Genomic DNA, 21,695 nt, shown 5'->3' on the forward strand with positions numbered 1-21,695 from the left:
AGTAGGACAGTGTTAGCTAGAAATCAGGATGGGGAGGAAAACGGAAGAGAGAGGTCAGAGGGGAGCCCAAAATGTGCAGATGGAGATCATAACTTCCAGTTCAATGGAATTGTTTTCATGTTCCCTGGCGGCAGTGTTCCTTCTCTGGAACAAAGACCTCTAGGCTAGCAGAACGTATTGTCTTGGAAACGGGGATCACGAAATGTGATTGTGAGTGGTGTAACTTGCACTTCCACTCTTTGATGCCTGGACCAATGAATCCTGACTATGGAAAACACTTTATCATATATTGGACATCAATTCAGAGCATACATGGCCTTCTGGAGAACTTTGTCCCAGCCATGGAAAGTACTGTCACCTAGTTGGCATTGTAATTGTGACTTCGAAAGGCCATTCCACCATTCTATCAATCGAGCTGCTTCAGGATGATGGGAAACATGGTAAGATTAGAGAATTCCATGAGCATGACTCTACTGCCACACTTCTTTAGCTGTAAACTGAGTTCCTTGATCTGAGGCAATACTGTGTGGAATACCGTAACAGTGGATAAGACATTCCATGAGTCCATGGATGGTAGTCTTGGCAGAAGCATTGTGTGCAGGATAGGTAAACCCATATCCAGAGTATCTATTCCAGTAAGGAAAAACCTCTGCTCTTTCCATGTTGGAAGAGGTCAAATATAATCAACTTGCCACCAGGTATCTGGCTGATCGCCCTGAGGAATAGTGCCATATCCGGAGTTCAGTGTTTGTCTTTGCTGTTGGGAAATTGGGCACTCAGCAGTGGTTGTAGCCAGGTCATCTTTGATTAGTGAAAATCTATGTTGCCGAGCCCATATATAACCTTCATCCCTGCCACCATGACCATTTTGTTCATGTGCCCATTGGGCAATGACAGAGAGGCCGGGAAAAGAGGCTGAGTGGTGTCCACAGAACGAGTCATCCTATCCACTTGATTATTAAAATCCTTTTTTGCTGAGGTCAACCGTTGGTGAACACTGACATGGGATATGAATATCTTCATAGGTTGACCACTAGAAGTCCATCAACATACAGCTTCCCCAAATTTATTTGTCAACAATTTTTCAATCATGCTTTCTCCAAGTACCTAACCAACCAGCCAAATCATTGGCTTCTACCCATAAATCAGTACATAATTGCACATCTGGCCATTTCTCCTTCCATGTAAAGTGCACAACCAGGTGCACTGCTCAAAGTTCGGCCCACTGGGAAAATTTTCTTTTACCATTGTCCTTCAGAGATGTTCTAGAAAGGGGCTGTAGTGCTGCAGCTGTCCATTTTCAGGTGGTGCCTGCATATGGTGCAGAACCAGCTGTGAATCAGGCCCTACTCTACTCTTCCTCTCTTGACTGATCATGGAAACCCCTATGAAGCCATCAGTTCAGGCTGGGAGAGGGAAGGGAAGATTGCAGGAGTAGAGACCATGGGGATTTGAGCCACTTCCTCACGTAACTTATTTGTGCCTTTAGGACCTGCTAGAGCCCGATCACATAATACCACTTCCATTTGATAATGCAATGCTGCTGTGCATAACCCAGTTTATGGCCAGATGGATCAGAAAGCACCCAGCTCATGATAGGCAGATCAGGTCACATGGTGACTTGATTACCCATGGTCAAACATTCAGTTCCTACCAAAGCACAGTAACAGGCCAAGAGCCATCTCTCAATAGAAGAGTAGTTAACTGTAGGAGATGGCAGAGCCTTGTTTCAAAATCCTAGAGGTCTCCCCTGTGATTCACTTATGGGGGCCAGCTAAAGGCTCCAATCGGCATCCTTATGTGCCACTGACACCTCAATCACCATTGGATCTGCTGAATCATATGGCCTAAGTGGCACAGCAGCTTGCACAACAGCCTGGACCAGTTGCAGAGCCTTCTCCTGTTCTGAACCCCACACAAAACTGGCAGCCTTTTGAGTCACTAGATAAATGGGCTGGAGTAATACAACCAAATAAGAAATGTGTTGCCTCCAAAATCCAAATAGGCCCACTAAGCATTGTGCCTCTTTCTTGGTTGTATGAGGGGCCAAATGCAGCAACTTATCCTTTACCTTAGAAGAAATATCTTGACAGACCCCACACCACTGGACAGCTAGAAATATTTTTTTTTGAGGCATAAGATCCCTGAATTTTACTTGGATATATTTTTCATCCTCTGGCATGAAAATGTATCACCAATAAGTCCAGTGTGTTTTCTACTTCTTGCTCACTGGATCCAAACAGCACAGTGTCATCAATGTAATGGTCCAGTGTGATATCTTCTGGAAGTAAAACATGTTCAAGTTTTCTCTCAATAAGATTATAACTCAAAGCTGGAGAGTCCATATACTGCTGAGGTAGAACAGCAAAGGTATACTGCTGGCTTTGCCAGCTGAAAGCAAATTGCTTCTGCTGGGCCTTATGGACAGGAATTGAGAAAAGAACATTTGCCAAGTCAATGGCTGCATACCAGGTACTAGGAGATGTGTTAATTTGCTCAAGCAATGAAACCACATCTGGAACAGCAGCTGCAATTGGAGTCACTACTTGGTTAAGCTTACAATAACCCACTGTCATTCTCCAAGATCCATCTGTCTTCTGCACAGGCCAAATGGGAATGTTAAACAAGGATGTGGTGGGAATCACCACCCCTGCAGCTTTCAAATCCTTGATGGTGGCACTAATCTCCACAATCTCTCTAGGGATGTGATACTGTTTATAATTTTCTAGGTAGAGGCATCTCTAATGGCTTCTGTTTGGCCTTTTCCACCCATAATAGCCCTCACCATACCAGTTAGAGAGCCCATGTGAGGGTTCTGCCAGATGCTAAGTATGTCTATGCCAGTTATACATACTGGCATTGGGGAAATGATCACAGGATATGCCCAAGGGCCGACTAGACCCACTTTAAGTTCAAACTGAGCTAATACTACATTAATTATGTGACCTTCATAAAGCCTCTACTTTAACTGGAGGACCACAATGACGTTTTGAGTCCCCTGGAATCAATGTCAGCTCAGAACCAGTGTCCAGTAGTCCCCAGAATGTCTGATTATTTTCCTTTCCCAAAGGCACAATTACCCTGGTAAAAAGTTGTCAATCTTCTCATGAAAAAATGGGAGAAAGATTAACTGCATTGTCAGTAGCATATTAGGGTCTTTCTTCAAGAGGACCCAGGCTGACTTTCATTCAGGGGGTCTGGGTCTGTTGTTGGGAAAAACAGCAAAGGAGAAAGGACTTAGAGAGTGCCTACATAAATTGGTTATGAGTAACACATAAACAAGGAACAACAAACTGTGGAAGGCCACAGGCGATCTCTGAGGAGGAAGACTTCTTCATTCCGCCTGTTCCGGTGCAGGGTGACCTAGGTTCTGTTACAATAAACATTGTACTCAAGGATGTAAAACCCCTTTGTAGCACTATGATGTAGCCCGACTTGTAGGCTCCTTGTGAGGTCCACGTTTCATCAACTGCACATAGATAATAAGCTAAAGATAATCACATGTTCTTGTTTTGTGAGACTCCCAAACTGCCAGTGTTATCAACACAGAATGACACACCAGATCTGGCTCACTGATTCACTCCACCATCACCCACTCCCCACCATCACTCCACCCCTACCCTATAGATCAAAGTGATTGTAATCAGTAAATAGTGTGGATGATCAGAACTTGAGGCCTTCACTGCCTTCACCAGAGTAATAAAGTGATGGCCCCCTGGTCCCACTGTCTCTCTTAATCTGTCTTTTTCTCATTCCTTTGTTGCCACCAAACTTGGAGTACCCACGGGTGATGTAGGGCTGGTTCCCTACAGTCTATAAAGTGGCTCAAATCTGAAGATAGATTGAGGGGGCTTGTGACTCTGTTTTTATAATTCAAATTAGTCTTTTGTCCATTTGACCTAGAGGTTTTCTGCTTATATAAATTAAGTAGAAATGCAGTAGACTTCCTATCAATTTCACTTCTAGAAACACCATGATTAATTTAGCCAATTCCAGAGCTCTACATGAGTTAGACTATTCTGATTGCTGCTTTGCTTCTGTCTGCTGTCCATTACATTAGCTATGCCCACCTTGCCTCTAATGGTTGAGTGTTACCATTTGATTCCTGCCGCCTCAGGATCCAATTATGACCATTGCATTTTAATTTTGTAGTTGAGTGACTGCTGTTCCCATGATTAGATCTGACCTACAGAGAAGAGCAATTGCAGGGTTCTTCAAAAATGCAGGTGCTTCCCTAACAAGTCTATTTCACAAAGCATTGATTGAGAGTATATCTTCTGGACACTCCCAGCTGGGATGAGTAGGTCTAAAGTGACCAATGTACTTCATCATCCCAATCTCCCTAAGCCTTGGATCCCTTCCTCTAACTTAAGCCAATGGAGATTAGGCATTTCCAGCTCACTCGCAGTGGTCCATTGTTTAATTTATGTTTCAGCTAACCACACAAATAAAATATGGAAAGGTTTTTTACCTCCCCAAGCTGCAACATTAAATGTAGGATTCCTACTTAGTGGGCCCAAATCAATAAATTCAGCCTGATCCAACCCTATGTTCTTTTCACTATTATCCCATATCCTTAATATCCATTCTCATGACTGTTCTCCAGATTTCTGCTCATGTAAATTAGAAAACTGAAGCAGTTCTTTTCAAGTGCAGTGCACCTACACATGGGTCACATTATCTACCTCACCTCTATGGGCCCACTGGGTCTTTAGTCTACTTATAGTTCTACTACAGTAGCTCCTGTGGAGGATCAACATTATCTTGCCTGCTAACTGCCTCAGGGAAGGCCATCAGTGTTGCTTCAGGCAGCACAGAGTTTACCTCCTCAGAGAAAAATTAAAAGATTGTTGGCAGCAAGGTATGGGGAGATGTTGCCACTACTGGGAATGGGGAAGCTGTCTCTCTGGCTAAAGAAAAGGTTCATCACAGTTTACAAATGCAGTATACTCAGCTTCATCAGGTCCTTCCACATGTCCACATTCCAAGTTGCTGGGTCCCATTCTTTTCTAATCAATGCCTCATTTTAATAGCAGACACCTGGCAAGGCTGTGCATGCCTGTTATGTTTCAGGTTAGCTACTCACATAATAAGAGCTTGTGTCTATTTTTCCCCAATTTCAGCTCTTTCTTACTCAGGGAAATCTGAGCAGATTTGAGGCTCAGTATCTGCTTCTGAATCCAGGAGACAGGATCTCTGAGTTTACCATTTGCATTCATCACTTTGTCCACTGAACTTAGGAGCAACCAACCACCTTCATTATGTTCCTTGGTTCTCCACATATAGTCAAGGGTATTATGTATCGAGTCAGTAAACTCATGGCTTTTCATGAGTGGTGAATTGGGAGTGTCAAATGCACTTATTTTGCATAACTTTCTAAACAGTTCATGTCATGTACTATCAGTGTTCTCCATACTACTAAAAGTAGAGTCCTTGGAATTTTGGGGGTCTCATCATATTAGGCAGCCAACTCCAGAAATCCCAAAACCATCTAAAGGACTCCGTCTTTAATACTCTGTTTCTCAAGAGCCATTCCTGCTAACAAAATCTGTCTTAGTCAGGGTTCTCTAGAGGGAAGGGACTAATACTTTATCTATCTATCTATCTATCTATCTATCTATCTATCTATCTATGAAGGGGAGTTTATTAAGGATTAACTCACAATCACAAAGTCCCACAATAGGCTGTCTGCAAACTGAACAGCAAGGAGAGCCAGTCTGAGTACCAAAACTGAGGAACTTGGAGTCCCATGTTCGAGGGCAGGAAGCATTCATCACAGGAGACAGATGTAATATAGGAGGCTAGGCCAGTCTACTCTTTTCACATATTTCTGCCTGCTTTATGTACCAGCGGCACTGGTCACGTATTAGATGGTGTCCATCCATATTAAGGGTTGATTTGCCTTTTCTAGTCCATTGACTCAAATGTTAATATCCTTTAGCAACACCCTCACAGGCACACCCAGGATGAATACTTTGGAACTTTCAATCCAATTAAGTTGACATTGAGTATTAACCATCACAATAATGAATGTGATAATTTGCTGATGGCTTAACTGGAAGAATTATATATATAATTATACTGGAAATTTTATATATATGTATATTAATACATATTTTGTTTATATAAATTATATATAATACATAATTTAGAAATATATTCATATACTTCTAATTATATGTATTTTATATACTATCAAATGATATGTATAACTATATAATAATAATTTATATATATAATTTATATATATAATTTGTATATACATACTTCAAAATTATATATATTTGAAAACATCATGTTGTATACCTTGAATATATATAATGTGAATTAAAACAACAAAACTTAAAGCACTAAAACAAAGACAAAAATAAATGTAAATATTCAGTTATTTCCTGGACTATGTGAATGATAATCTACCAATAAACAAAAGTTGAGACTTCTTAAATAATAGAGCCTCTATCTTATACATTTATTTTTACATACTATATTTAACTTGTGTACAAATAGTATTAAATTTGGACCCCTTATAAAACAAGCAATCCATTTTATTTTATTTTATGAATTTAGTTCATAGTGATACTCTAATTTTATCTGTGAACTCATAGATATTTTAATGTAGTTAAAATATTATCATCATTATTTGTATAACTGTTTGAATATTGTCTGTTGATATAGTACAGAACTCTTGTAAGCACCAAAGGCATTGCTAGTTTTAAGGAAAAAATGTAATCAGCAGAAAATATAGATCTTAAATTTTCAAGTAGTTTTGAAAGCTAATTTACTAGTTTAACTTGAATTTGTGAAAGTTAAGTCAGAATAAATTCATTCATTGAATTAAGATTATTTTATTTTCCATATATTTTAATTATAAAGCCTTTTTTGCCTCCGTGTAGGGCTGAATTTAGCATTTTAAAAACTTCTCTGAGAGTGTCATTAAATCACATTAATTAAAAATACAGAAGGCATTTTTCCAAGTTCCTTATTTGTTGAATCATTCTAACAAAAGTAATGGATTATACTACTACATATCAAATATTTCTATTTACCTTTTCATGAAAGTAGTTATTACTCTTAATGAAATATTAATTTAATATATGAAGTGTCATTTTAACTGCATGACTTCAGAACCACAGTGTAATACTAATTTAGATATCAAATACCTATTTTAAAAATGAATAGAATTCTGTATTTAAAAATAAATATTTTATTTAATAGGAACTCAGAATGCTGTAGTATTTACGGTACCAGATGAAGGTTTAATAAATCCTTTTAATTATTTATTAGCTTAAACTCCTCAACTTTGGAAGAGCAATATAAATTAAGTGTTTTGCTGGTTATACTGGGGAAAACATATGCATATTTAGAAATGCACCTATTATATTTGTCCCAAAATTTTAATCATTATTATTCTACTAAATATATGTATATAATATATATGTTAGAAACTAGCTCAAAAGAAAAGTTACTTTGCCATCTGAACTTGTTTAAATGTCTCGTTTTATCTTTTAAAATGACCAGACCTTTTGCTTGTTAAAATCTATTGCATATATTTTGGCTTGACCACCTACCTAACTCTACCTGGATTCTTTGTACCTTTATTTTTGTGGGACTACTATAATTATCCTCAAATTATTATTATTATTATTTCTAGAGACAGAGTCTCTTTCTATCACCTAGGCTGGAGTGCAGTGGCACAATCTCTCCTCATTGCAAACTCCACCTTCTTGGTTCCAGCAATTCTCCTGCCTGATCCTCCCAAGAAGCTGGGATTAAGGGGATGTGCCACCATGCCTGGCTAGTTTTTGTATTTTCAATAGAGACAGGGTTTCACTATGTTAGCCAGGCAGGTCTCAAACTCACATCCTCAAGTGATTCACACACCTTGCCTCCCAAAGTGCTGAAATTACAGGCATTAGCCACCACACTGGGCAAATGATTATTAAATTATTAAGGACTCATTGTTACTCTAGAATGAGGTGATTATTGACAAACATTTTACATCTTTCAGAATTAGTCAAAAAAAGTTAAATATAATTTGGGCCCAGAAGTTTGAGAGAAACATGGAACATTCAAGAAATTGAATAGTATCTGTGCATAGCACTTCTGCATGTGTTTGTGTTATTTTATTATTATGTGGGTGTTAGCACATAAGACTAATGGATAATTAAATGAGTTTGGGAATTACTAGCATTAGGGTTGCTAGAATGCTTAAAGTTGGGAGAAATTTGTAAAGATATTAAAAAGCACTGGAGAGATGTCATCCATGGCTCACTTTAGAAAGCAAGTACCTTTTAATGGAAATAGAGAACAGATGTCAAAGTTAAGATATATTTAAGAGGGCAAAATAAAATAAGTTTCTAATTGTATGTGAGAAGACAAAGAGTAGAGTGGAGAATGAACTTCAGTTTTCTTGTTTGCATGAGTGCATGGCAGGGAAAACTAAACAAGTGTGACGTAGGAGAAAGATGAAGAGCTTGATGATGGACATGGGGAATTTGCAAAATCTCAAATAGGGAACTAAGGATGGCAGGTAACTCCTACATACTGGCTCCACTTCCTGAATTTGCATTTTTCTTTAGCAGACCACAATATCTATCCAACTATTGACTGGAACCATAAATGCTAAGGGCAACCAAGATATCAAACCCACCAAATAACAGTAACCATACTGATGGTGGTAGAAATAACCCAAACATACATTTTTAGGCTTGATAAAAAGTTACAAAATCACAGTATCCATAGAAGAAACAAAATAAATAGGTTTTCAACATGCTGAGTTTATAATTACCATGTATGAATGACAGGAAATCATTATGTTCTTTTAAAGTTGGTGAGAGCTTGGTTTTACAAGAGATGTTGGAACACTGAGCATTTCAAAAATTTAGTAGACAAAATTGTGTAAATGCTAAAACTACATTTTATCCTTTTTCTATTTTTTTACTGTGCAGTTTATATTTTAACTATAGTTTGAGAGACATGTAGAATTACAACTTTGCATGTTTGATTTAAATAGATTTTGTAACCTTTCATTTCAAATCACTTCATTGAATCAAAGTAATTCATATCGAATTTTGTTCAAATCATATTTATAGTTTAAATAAAATTGTGTTAGGCATCAATGCTAGAAGTCAAAGCTGCTTAGAAAAGCATAAAAACAAAGAAGGATATATTGAGGGTTTATATGGCTTATTTTGAATTCTGTTAAATATTTGTTCTGAGATTGTTAAAGTTTAGACACACTGTCTAATTTTAGGTAGAGAAATTAAAGTAGAGAATATGATTTTAATTTTGAATTATGTATTGATCATATATTTAAAGATCACTATTTTTTAAGAGCCAGCTCACAGTCTAAATTTGACATAAATGGGAAAGTATATATGCATATAAAAATCTTTTTAAAACACTACCATAATGTAGAATAAAAGTAAAACCATTGAGTCTCAAATATTTCAAAATTGGAAAACCTTTCCAGTTTAATTAAATATTTGCAACTAAATATTTCTTGCATATTATTATTAAAGATGAGTGAATTCAAATTAGTTTTTTGTAGATTTTAGAACACTCCCAAGTTCCTGTGAGTCTTAAAAAATATTTTAAAACTCACATGACATAGGATTGTCTAACAATTCAGAAGAGATGACAGAAAATATCAACTCAAATTAACAAATATACAAATGAAAGAGATTTGGAAAAAAACATAATTTGCAATTCCAAGTTACCTTATTTTTATTGGTACACCAGAACAATTCAATTTAGTGAAGCTTGAAAAGAAAAAAAGATGTGTCATTGTGTGTCAAGACTAAGAGTTTTATTGCTCTAAGTTTAGAAAGCATGATAACATAAATTATTTGTGGTGATTGGCATAACTGTTTCCATTTTCCTTAATCATAATCTTACTCCTATCTGACCAAATGATCTAATTTAAATAAGATTTACAGAAATATTGTAAAGTTTTCTGTAGGCAATTTTCAAATTGTTTTCAGCTGCCAAAATTCAAATTACAAACTGATTTTTAAGTCAAATTATTATATAGTTCTTACAACAACTATTCAAAGCAGGTTTTATTTTTCCTGTTTTATAAAGAGAACACAGAATCATCGAGAGGTTAAGCTGATCACTCATGGCATCATAGCAAAAGGGTTTTAAACCACTTGTGACCCACGACTGTCTAACTCCATAGTTAGTATACTCTGCTCCACAATGCATGACATTATGGAAAATCTTTGGACTCATGGTCAAAGACCTGGAAAAACAAACAAACAAACAAACAAACAAACAAAACAAAACAAAACAAAACAAAAAAAAAAACACCTTTCTAACTTGCATAACTTTTTATGTATTACAAAACATCCCTGAAACTGGGTTTCTCTATCTAGGTAATTATAGCACTGACTCATAATGTTCCAGTGAAAATGAAATAAAATTGTCTAAATGCAAGCTCTTGGCCCAGTTCTTGAAATAAAGTAGGCATTCATTAAATGTGAGTTTAATCTGAGTTACAAGTGAGAACATTACAACCATTTTACTCCATGTTTAAAGTTATTTTTAAGGGTATAGTAAAGTTAATTATTTTCGGTGTCTGGGTGATGAATCAAATTTATCAAGTAATCTCTCCTAATATTGTATTTTATGAATAAAAACTGAGTTTGCAGGTTGAATCAATGAGGCAGCTCAGTAGGAGGACATGAAGATGGCAAAAATATTAACAGAGACCTATTTAGTTCCTTGGACAATAGAGTAGCTGTCTTCTAAGTGATGTGTATTTTTAAAGTGGCTCAGAAATGGCCCAGAGGCTGCTGGGAGCTGCTTAATTCTTCATTCTGCTTCCCCATCAGGGAGTCTCCCTCAACAGAGCTGTTATACTTTCTGATGCTGTGACATGTGTTGTCTTCTCTGCCAGAGAGAGTGTCTGCAGTTTGAAATATCTGCTACTGATGTAATTTCTATAAGATTACAGGGTAATTTAACAGAAATATAAGATACATATATGAATATATCTTATGATATATATTTATAACATATATTCTTTATATATGAAATATATTTTTCATATACAAATACATATAAATTCAAATTTATATGAATGAACCATTTGTCAAATATATTTAATAAATCAAATTATCAGCCAACTAAGTCAGATTTAAGAAAGATAAACAGTCAAAATTTTATTTAATTATAATTGTTTTGTTTTTACTCAACTAAAATGACTTGAGTAATCATCTTGCTCTCTACTTTCTATTATATTTTCTCTTTAAATTTTTGATTGACTATGCATAGGACAAATTTACCAAATAATTTCTGACTACCATATGCATAATACCTACATAGCAATATTATGGTTTCAGTATGGTACGCTTCTTTTGCCTGTTTCAGTGGTACAGTATATTGGCAAATTGCCTTTAACCCAAAGACATCAATTTGTGTAATAATGTGCGTAAAGATTTTAATCAAAAATAAAATCAATTCTGAAATTAATTTGCATCTTTATGATATATTATATAAATTATATGCTAGATGTATACCTAAACAATTAGGACTGGCATTTGGTCAGCATTTTCTTTGCTTTATTTTCCCAGGGGATGAATTAACATGACCAGGGAAAAGGGGACACAGTAGGTTAAGTACTAACAAGAATCATTAATATCTTAAAAACTTGGTAATTAACATCAATAAAAAATAGAACTGAAATTTCAAAATTATGTTATTAACTTATCTGTACATATAATAAAAAACATTCTGAAATAAATATTACTCTTTTGTAATGAATATATTTTATTCAAAAATAGATTAATATTCTATTTCCATTTTATATACAGATATATATATACTTCTAGAATAAACAAGGAAGAATAAAAGAATAGTCACTATTTTAACACCTTTACTTAAGATATCTCTAGTAATTAATGATGTATCCACTTTATAAACTAAAATTTTAACTATAATTTGAAATATTATTAAATATTCATTTCTCTATTTTTACTTACCTGTCAAACCACTGATCATTCTGTAGCTTTATGTCTCCAAGTGAAAAGAACAAACAAGTAAAATACACTATTAAAGATAATTTCAATTCAGCCCCTTTTATCATGGCAAAGGGACATATACTATAAAATATCATTAACTTACCAAGTTAGTGAGACCATGTAATATTCACTTCCTCATTTGTTGTGTTTAAGACTTGAAAACATTCAGAATGGACATTTTATAAATCCTTTAGGCAAGATAATTTATATAATCATCTTCATAGAGTAACTTTGTGCTCTTTTCATATTCCACTTCTTCATTTATTTTATGGAAAACGAATTATGTACCTATAGTTTAAACGAAGTTTTTGTTGATTGAAGCAATATTATTGATAATTTAGTCAAAACAAGAAATAATTTTTGATCATATAATTGCAAAATCTCATTCTTGAGTAATTTTTAATTTGGTCAGTTGTCTGAGCTAACAGTTTTAATGACCAGAATTGTGTATAGAGCTTGAGAAAAGCAATATCCTACAGAATACAATCATTAAAAAGAAATATAATCTAAATATAAAATTAAATTAATTTTAAATGAGCTGAAAATTAAATTATAGGTATATAAACTGACATTTTAAATTAATGAATATGAATGCTAACATATTTTAAATAATTCTTTTGAGATTTAAAGCCTATATGAGAGCAAGGAATTGAAGTAACAGCAAGCCACATATGAAGAAAAATTTTAGTCAAAAGTGTGACATGGAATTTGCCAAATAATTATGATAATTTTTGAAAATTGTGTAAACCACCTCCAAAAAATATTACATACTGTGTGACATTTTGCATGACAAGAAAATAGAATTTGGATTAGAGAATGCTATAAAAAATTATGGAGACACTGGGGTATAGAAGTTAAGAGAAAATATTATGGAGTCAGATGTTACAGATTTAAATTACAGCTCTGCTATGAACCAGGCAAGTAACTTTGGAATGTTTAGTTACTCTCTCTGGGCCTCATAATTCTTATTGGTAAAATGGAAAATAATAAATATATATATTTACTTTATGGAGTTCCTGTGAAGATTAAATGAATTAATACATTAAAACACTCAGACAGAAAGTTACCTGGAAGAAACTAAACACAACATACGTGATTTGTCATGAGGACGGTGGCTTCCAGTTGAATAATGGAAAGAATGCTGAAGAATAGGAACCCCGGTTTCTTATCTTAGTTCTTTCTCTAAGTGAGACAGGGTTGTGGAACCATAATAAAGTGCTGTCATTAAATTTATTATCTTGTCTTTAAAGTGAATGAGTTCAAATAGCTTAGTGATTCTCAATCCTGAATATAAGTAGAATTTTTATGGCTTCTTAAAATTAAGTACAAATATATATTTATGTATATAACATTATACACACACACATGAACATAAGCCACAAAATATTCATAAAATCAAGAAAACAAAACTCCCGGTTTGGTCCAAGTTATCAGATATTTTAAGAACCCTTAGTGACTCTAAAGAGTAGTCAGAATTTTAACATAACCTAGTTGATTAATTAGTTCTCATTTGCTTAACAAATACTATCATTCTAAGTAATATAATTCATCCTTACCTGTAATTTTACCTTACAAATTAATATATAAGTATATAGTGTATCTCATAGAAATTTGCTTACGATAAACCAACAGTTTTAAAACAAATAATAAAGTAATAATAGATTCATTAAGAATGGTTAAGTAGTATTATGAAAATGAAGATGTTGATACCACTTTCTGTTCTCAAAGAGATTTAGTCACGTAGATACACTGTAAATGTTAGTAAGTACGATGGTTTGAATGTGTCCCAAAGGTTTATGTGTTACAAAGTCAATCCCCAATGCAATAGTGTTGGGGGATGAAGCCTAATGGGAAGCAATCAGGTGACAAGGGCTCTGACCTCATAAATCGATTACTGTTGTTAGTGAATAACTGGGTTAGTTATCAAGAAAGTAGATGTTTTATAAAAGGAAGTTTGGCCCTCTTTTTGAGGTCTTTCTCTTGCCCTTTCTCCTTCCACCATCTGATGACATGAAACCCTCCCCAAACCCCAGCTCCTTGATATGGGACTTCCTAGCCTACAGATCTATATAAATCAATTTCAATCAAATAATTTAAGTCAGAGACTCACTGATAATCTTTATTATGATTTTTCTGTGAACAAGCAATTATAGGACTTGTCAAGGAATTAGTAAAGACTTCATAGACTATTTAAAGATGTAGACTTAATTTATTTTTTATAAGTTGTGGAGAAATGATTTTTTCCTTTTGAGAATTCTACAGAATTTCAAGTTTTGAAATTGGTGCTTGAAATGCATCCAGTATTTTCTCTAGATGTGCTTGGCATGCAAATTCTTAAAACAGTATGTAAAACATCACTGTTCTCTGAAGAACAGCCAGCCTAATGGCTTGAATGCAGGTGGAGTGGATTCTCTGACTGAACATACTGCCACTTAGAGTACATGTGTAATCTTGCTTTTTGTCCTTGTATAGCCTATCAAATCAGATAATTTTTGTAATTCTACATTATGCAAGAGGTGGGCCTGTTTTCTGCTAAGAATATGGTATGAAATAAAAGCCAGAAATCTTGTGAAGCTCATAAAAACTTTGAGATTTAAATACACCCAAGCTAGGCAGTTGAAAATGATGGCACTACCAGAATAAGCCTTAGGGACTTCATAAGTCCTCTGTAGTGATAGGGAATATCTTTAACAGAGAAATAAGCTAAGCAATTTGTTGTGTTAGAATGAGCAGAATATTGGAGTCAAGAAGTCCTGGATTTGAATTTTTATCATTAATAACTAGGGTGTGCCTCAAAAAATATCTAATTTCTCCACCATTCAGCTTTTTTATCTTAAAAAAGTGAGGTTTGAAAACTAACTGAACCTAATGTGTTGGTGCATGCCACAATATACAGTCACATGTTAACATTATGCAAGATGAATTGTTAGGCAATTTTGTCACTGAGTGCACCTCATAGAGTGTACTTACCTACACCTAGATTGTAAAACTTACTACACACCTAGGCTATTTGGCATAGGAGCCTATGACTCCTAGACTATAAACCCGTACAGCATGTTACTATTCTAAATACTGTAAGCAATTGTAACATAGCAAGTATTGGTGTATTTAAACCTACCTAATAATAGAGAAAGCAAAGTAAAAATATTGTATTATAATCATGAAACATTGCTATATGAAATGGTCCTGGCAGTGTTCAAGAAACATCAGTCTCCTTCTCTTTGGCCTTCCTAAAGGGAATCCCATTCTTTGATGCATCAGTATTGGTTTGGTTCTGAGACTTTTACACCAATATCTATATATTTATCTCTGTTTTACAGGTAAATAAAATGAATGATTGTAAGAGTTAGCAGAATTTTCCAAGACAAACTATGACATTTCAACCTTAGCCAGATTTCTTCACTAAGTCATCCACGTCAAATAAAGGAAAAATGTTGGTCACGTTTCCAAATGCTTTGAAACAAACCTACTTTATCATGTAAACACTGTATATATCGGATACTATAAATAATGCATTCTACTGGAAACAAATGAATTACAGCTTTCTGTTTTGTTGTGTGTGAAGATTAAAATTTTAATGCATAATGATTAGAAAAAATCTACTAGAAAGCTTTTGCTTCACCTCACATACCAGAAGTAAATCTGACATTTTACATAATTATAATTAACTATTTTTGTTTTGTATATTAAATCTACAAAAATCTATTTTTGTTATGTATATTAAATCTTCACAATTGATGTGAAGCTTCTTCTTCACATCACATACCAGAAGTAAATCTGACAATTATTTTACATAATTATAATTAACTCTTTTTGTTATGTATATTAAATCTACAAAAGTAATGGTAAAATGACTGATTAAATTTTAGGTAGAACTACTTGTACATTAAAATAGGTTATGATCACATGGGTAAAATATAATGACCTGAAATTCCCTTCAAAGTAATCAGATTAATCAATCATAAAAGTAGCGAAATGAGAAAAATCTACCTCAAATTCCATCAAAGTAGTCAGATTAATCAATCATAAAAGTATTAAAATGAGAAAAGTCTATAGATTTATTACGAATATTTGTATCATTTTCAATTTATTCAAATAAAAAGTTATTTCTATATTTTGTGTATGTTAAAAAACAACACAAAACAAAAAAAATTCCACGAGAAGAGTCTAAATAAAAGTGCAGTTTATCTCTGGATTTATAAAGAACCTGGTTCTAAAATAGTACTTAAGGCTTATTTTATTTTTAATATAATAAAATCTATGTAAATATTTAACATTTTCTTTAAGTCTCGAAAAACCTTTAGAAAATTCATCTTGACACTTCTGTTGTTAATGCTATTTCAATAAAATTATCTTTACATTTCTTCTAGGCTAAAGCAAATAAGGATTTAGGGTTATTATTATTATTTTTAACTTTGACCTTTTGCTTCCATTCATTTTTTGGATTGTGACATTCATCCTAAACCCTAAGTTTTAATGTATATCATTCTATATTAGATCTTGGCATTTAAAATACTAAATAATGTACTCTTTAAACAATATAATGTTCAAATATTGTTAATAATAATGAGGACTTATTTTATATTCTTAGGTCTGAAATAAGATTTCAACTAGATAAATAATAGGCTTAATTATATAAGGTGAGTGTATGGAATAAATTATCTAAGAAACATGTAAATTATGATTTAGAGATAAAAGTAAATGTGAAGAAATTTAAACTAGTATTCATTTAATAGTGTATTTCTTTCCATTTACCATCACTAGATACTGAGTGAATTCTATTGAAATCTGAATTGCAATAGTAATATTAGTTTACAAAATGATTCAAGTAACAAGCATTTTAGCTGACAAAAGGAGTATAAAGCAAGACTTCTCTGACTGTGTTTACACACCAATGATCCTGTTCGTTCCAAGAAATATTCTATGAAGAATACAAATAGGAACATTTGAAATATATGAAAGTCCTTCAACTATATATATATATATATATATATATATATATATATATATATATACATATAATTTGATTTTAACCAGATTGTTCCAAAATTCTTTGGGAGATGGTAAGGTCATTTCATAAAATGTATTTTCATGGAATGTCTGAGAAGTTGAGAAAATTAAAATTATTTAACATTAGCATTAAGTATATTCTTCAATGTCATATAATTACTATAAGCACATGCATGAAACTTCAGAATTAAGTACACATGTTGCTTTAAATAATTGTATCATATATAGAGCACAGAGGGCAAAAACACAGTTATTAGAGAACTACAAAGTCCAAAATATTGCATGTTATTGACCATCATATAATGCAGTGGCAAGAAAAATACAATCAAATATAAATTAAGACTATGTATTTGGTTATTCTATATAATAGAACAAAATTTAAAATACAACATATATTGATGAATAAAATCTAAAATCAGGAATAATTAAAAAAAAAATCTTTTGGCCTTGCTAAATATTGTGAAAGTCAAGCAGCATTTACCATTACTTTCACCTCTTTGTCAAAGAGAACAATAATACATTACAGGGATATTTCAGGCAGCTTGTCTTTTGCATAATGTATGGCATCATGTTATTCATCAGTGTGCATTCTTTGTCAGTCAATGGGACAGTTTCTCATTGTGTAGTGGTGAAAAGAAAGCCTGAATAACTGGAAATAATAATAAAAAAAGAAAAAATAAGCAAATTTGTATAGAATATTTGTCAAAAAGTACCAAAAAAATCATGTTTTATTTTTTAAAAATAATATCTATGATTTAAAGTCAGTTTTCATCAAATATTGGGTTCTATAAGATATGGTATCCAGATCATCACCTCAAAAATTATTTTAGTGTCTCCTTAATGTCAGTAAAATTGAGAACAAAGCCTGTCAAAATATTTTTCAAGTATGAAAAATATATTTGAAGATTCTAAAGGTAACTGACTCCACAAATAGAAAACTTTGATTATTTTTTAAATTTATCTTTAGTGTTTAGTCATGATTAACTATACACTGCTTTGTAATAAGTGATCAACACAAAACTGACATTAGAAAAGGAAAAATTCCTTTTAGCCAAATGGGTCTGGTGACTACATATACTAAGTTTTCCTTCAGATTTGCAACACAACATTAAGTTATGAATTTAAATAACTATTGCATAAAATATAAAGTCTCTTAAAAATGTTCCCTGTATCTTGCAAGTGTAACTTCTATGTGGAATGTGCTTATTTTGTAATTAACTTTAACATCTATCGTCATGCAATATAAAACAACATTCCTTTCATGGTTTCCCTAAAATCCAAATGGCAAAATCTAAACATATTATAGATAGCCATAAAACATTTACAGATATATATATATATATTTCATTCTATTTTTTAATCTGAGTCAATTTTTTCCTGGTCCTTTTGTGACTCCCCATAGCATTGTGAGAAAAAGGGAGAACTCAAAGTGACTCCAATGATTCTTTTTTTTCTTTTGGTGATTTTGACATTCAATTCCTATCTCCTTTTAACTTTTTTCTTAAAAGGAAGATATTTCTTTGTCTTTCTATGTATTTGCTTATTTATTTTTTACTGACATTTGGCAATGCCTTTTTCTTGTTGGGAAAAAAGAGATGTTATTACTACAAATTTATGATATAATAATTTCATGAAATAATCTGGACAACAAACCCCCATGACAAAAGTTTATCTATATAACAAGTCTACATATGTACCCTTGAATCTGAAATGAAAGTTTAAAAATAAATAAATTTTTAAAAAGACTTCATGACTCATAATTTCAATGACTCTTAGAAGACGTATGTTTAAATTAATTTATAAAACAAATTTATTTTACTTTAATGATTAATGTTTTTCATAAATTATAATTCAATGTAGTTCAGATTTAAATTCTATCATTTGGCGGAACAAGGAAGTTTGAAGGCTGGTATAACGACATAAATCTTACTGCAAACTAGTAATGCTCTGGTCTTTTTTTTCTTTTTCTATTGTTTTCTTCCTTCTGGAAGATAGAAATTGATTCTTAAATAGAATTGAAAATATCCACTAGAAGATTAAAAAAAATTATAGGGTCTCATTAAATTAAAAATATGTAGCCAAAGAGTCTTTGAAAATCTGAAGACATTAGAGAGAAAGTTAATCAAAAACTCAAAAATACTGCAAAGTCTCAGTGTTGCAATTCCAATTCTACCCCTGCTTTGAGTAATTACTTCATTCTTTCTTCTTAAGATAAATTAGCAATTTAATTCTAAATACAGAGAAAAATCAGTTGTAGAGTGAATTATAAGTTCTTGATCTTTTTCTTTTGAATATACACAGAATTGAGCACAGTAGGACTGCACACTAAAATCTAAAGACCATTCTTTCTGCTATTTTCAACCATTCCACCAACTTTTGAAAGGCATGAGACATCCATGACTGATAATGTTTCCCAGTATATTTCCAAATACTTTTTTCTCAAAATTAGTTCAATGAATTCTCTGATGCTTTTGTACCAGCCTCTGCCTCTCCTTGCCACTCCCATATCAGTCCCCTCCATCGATTAAAGCTTTGGGCTATGGGTCAGAGTTTTCATCATATTTCTGTATCTCGCCATCACATATGAAACCATTTAGCTTTAGAATTTCTTTACTTCTTCAGGCCTAGCGATGCTCACATCCCATTTCAATCACATATTTGCATGCTTGTATCTCTTATCTTATTACTACCTAGACATTTTACAACTTTTAGAATCATAAATGTAGACTTCTCACTCTCTGGTGACGAATTTCTGTATTCCTAGATTGCTAACTCAAGTACTCTTATATTAGTAGGAGTACTTATATGGTAACATGAATAAGATTTATTAACATGTGAGTGTCCCCAAATTCTTCCTCTCTCAATTTCACATCTCTCCTCCTAAGTAGGATAGTTGCTTACTTTTGTATGTCTTTAATTTAACAAAGTTTAAAGATTGGTGACAGTGCTGACTCTAAGACTCATCAAACTTTATTTTTAAACTTGTTTCTCCTTCCAATAGATTATGTGACTATTCCCAATGATTCACTTCTTTTTCACTTTAAGAAGATTATGGATCTATACTCTTTGACATGAGATTTATAATATCCGTGAAAAGAATATTCTTCCCATGCCACTATTAGAGTTAGCCATATGTCTTGCTTTAGCCAATGAAATGTGAATACAAGTTCTATGCAGAAGGTTTAACCATCTTTAAGTGTTTACTCCAGCACTCTTGTTCTTTAATGTTTCCAGATTTAAATGAATTCTGAGTCCCTAAACTTGACCCCTAAAGTGAAAATAAACATGTACAACTCTACAGATTTAGAAATAAATAAACTGTTATTCCTATAAATGAGGCAAGTAATACCCAGAGGTCACGGAGAAACCACAGCACTAATAGGACTGCCAAAGGTAATTTGGGTGGTTTGGTATACAATATGAGATGTTCAGAGTAGGTTGAGGGTGAGAGAATGTTGAGGAGAAAATGAAGTATAATAATACATTTGAAAAGTTTGTAGATTATATGTAATAATTTACAAGGCAGATATAAGTATTGCAATTCTTTAAAAATTTATTTTAGGTGTGAAGCAGTGGCTATGCCTGTGATCTCAGCACTTTGAGAAGCCAAGGCAGGTGGGTCACTTGAGGTCAGAAGTTGGAGACCAGCTTGGCCAACAGTGGTGTGTACCTGTAATCCCAGCTACTTGGGAGGCTGAGGCAGGAGAAAGGCTTGAACCCAGGAGGCAGAAGTTGCAGTGAGCCAAGATTCCACCACTGAGCTCCAGCCTGGGTGACAGAGAGAGACTCTGTCTCAAAAGAAAAAGAAAAAATTATTTATTTTCATTGCTTAATGGTGCTCTTTAAATGAAAAACCATATACAGTTTAAATAACATTTGGTCCAGACTTATATTCAGAGCATGTAAAACAACTAACATTTACTGAGTGTTCATCGCTTTAAAACCAGGATGTATTGTAATACTCAGGAGATCTAATGTAACGTAATAATCTTGAAGTTATATAACTTGTTGAGGATGACAATCTACTAAGCAACAGCTCTTGAATTCGAACCCAGGCCTGTTATACTTGAAGACTTTTTGTTTATGACATGCCTGATTTTCAACTGCATTTCTTATACCCGTTCATTAGGCATTCTGATTTATACCGATGCTTTTGTAAAAGCACATATAGATCAAGTCTTCTTTGAATTTAGAATCTTCATTATCTCAGCTATACTAACTCTACTTGGAAACTCTCTTAGGTTTGTTGCTGAGTTCTCTCCTCTCTGCCATTTCAAATTATTCCATGAATGTGAAGCATCACATTTTTTTCCTCGTTATCTAAAGATGGTTTTCATGACCAAGTAATTTTTCATCTTCCATCTCTCTGGGTCTTTTTCCTCTTTTGAAGAGTTTTCTTTCTTTTAATATGTTTTATACTTCTAGCTTAGGTGATTTGTTTCTCATTCTAAGAATCCTACTTGTGTGACATCACTGTTACTCTTGTTACATCTCCAGCCCAGTCCTAAACCTGTGATCTCTCCCTCCAGGATCCTCATGTTCCAATGGAAACAAAATTCCACCAAGCGTTCTAACCAAAAACCAAATATTATATACATTATCCTGTACCTTCTTGTTTTCAGATATTTAATCATACATTTGACTTTACTCATTCAATCTCTT

At 33.3% G+C, this 21,695-nt stretch overlaps 1 pseudogene; it reads right to left on the reverse strand.

Annotated features, from left to right (window-relative positions):
* Window positions 1–164: 164 nt before the first annotated feature.
* Window positions 165–21,571, reverse strand: LOC141583838 (uncharacterized; annotated as a pseudogene).
* Window positions 21,572–21,695: the final 124 nt, after the last annotated feature.

Source organism: Saimiri boliviensis, chromosome 3 (assembly GCF_048565385.1).
Source record: "Saimiri boliviensis isolate mSaiBol1 chromosome 3, mSaiBol1.pri, whole genome shotgun sequence".
Classification (NCBI taxonomy): domain Eukaryota; kingdom Metazoa; phylum Chordata; class Mammalia; order Primates; family Cebidae; genus Saimiri; species Saimiri boliviensis.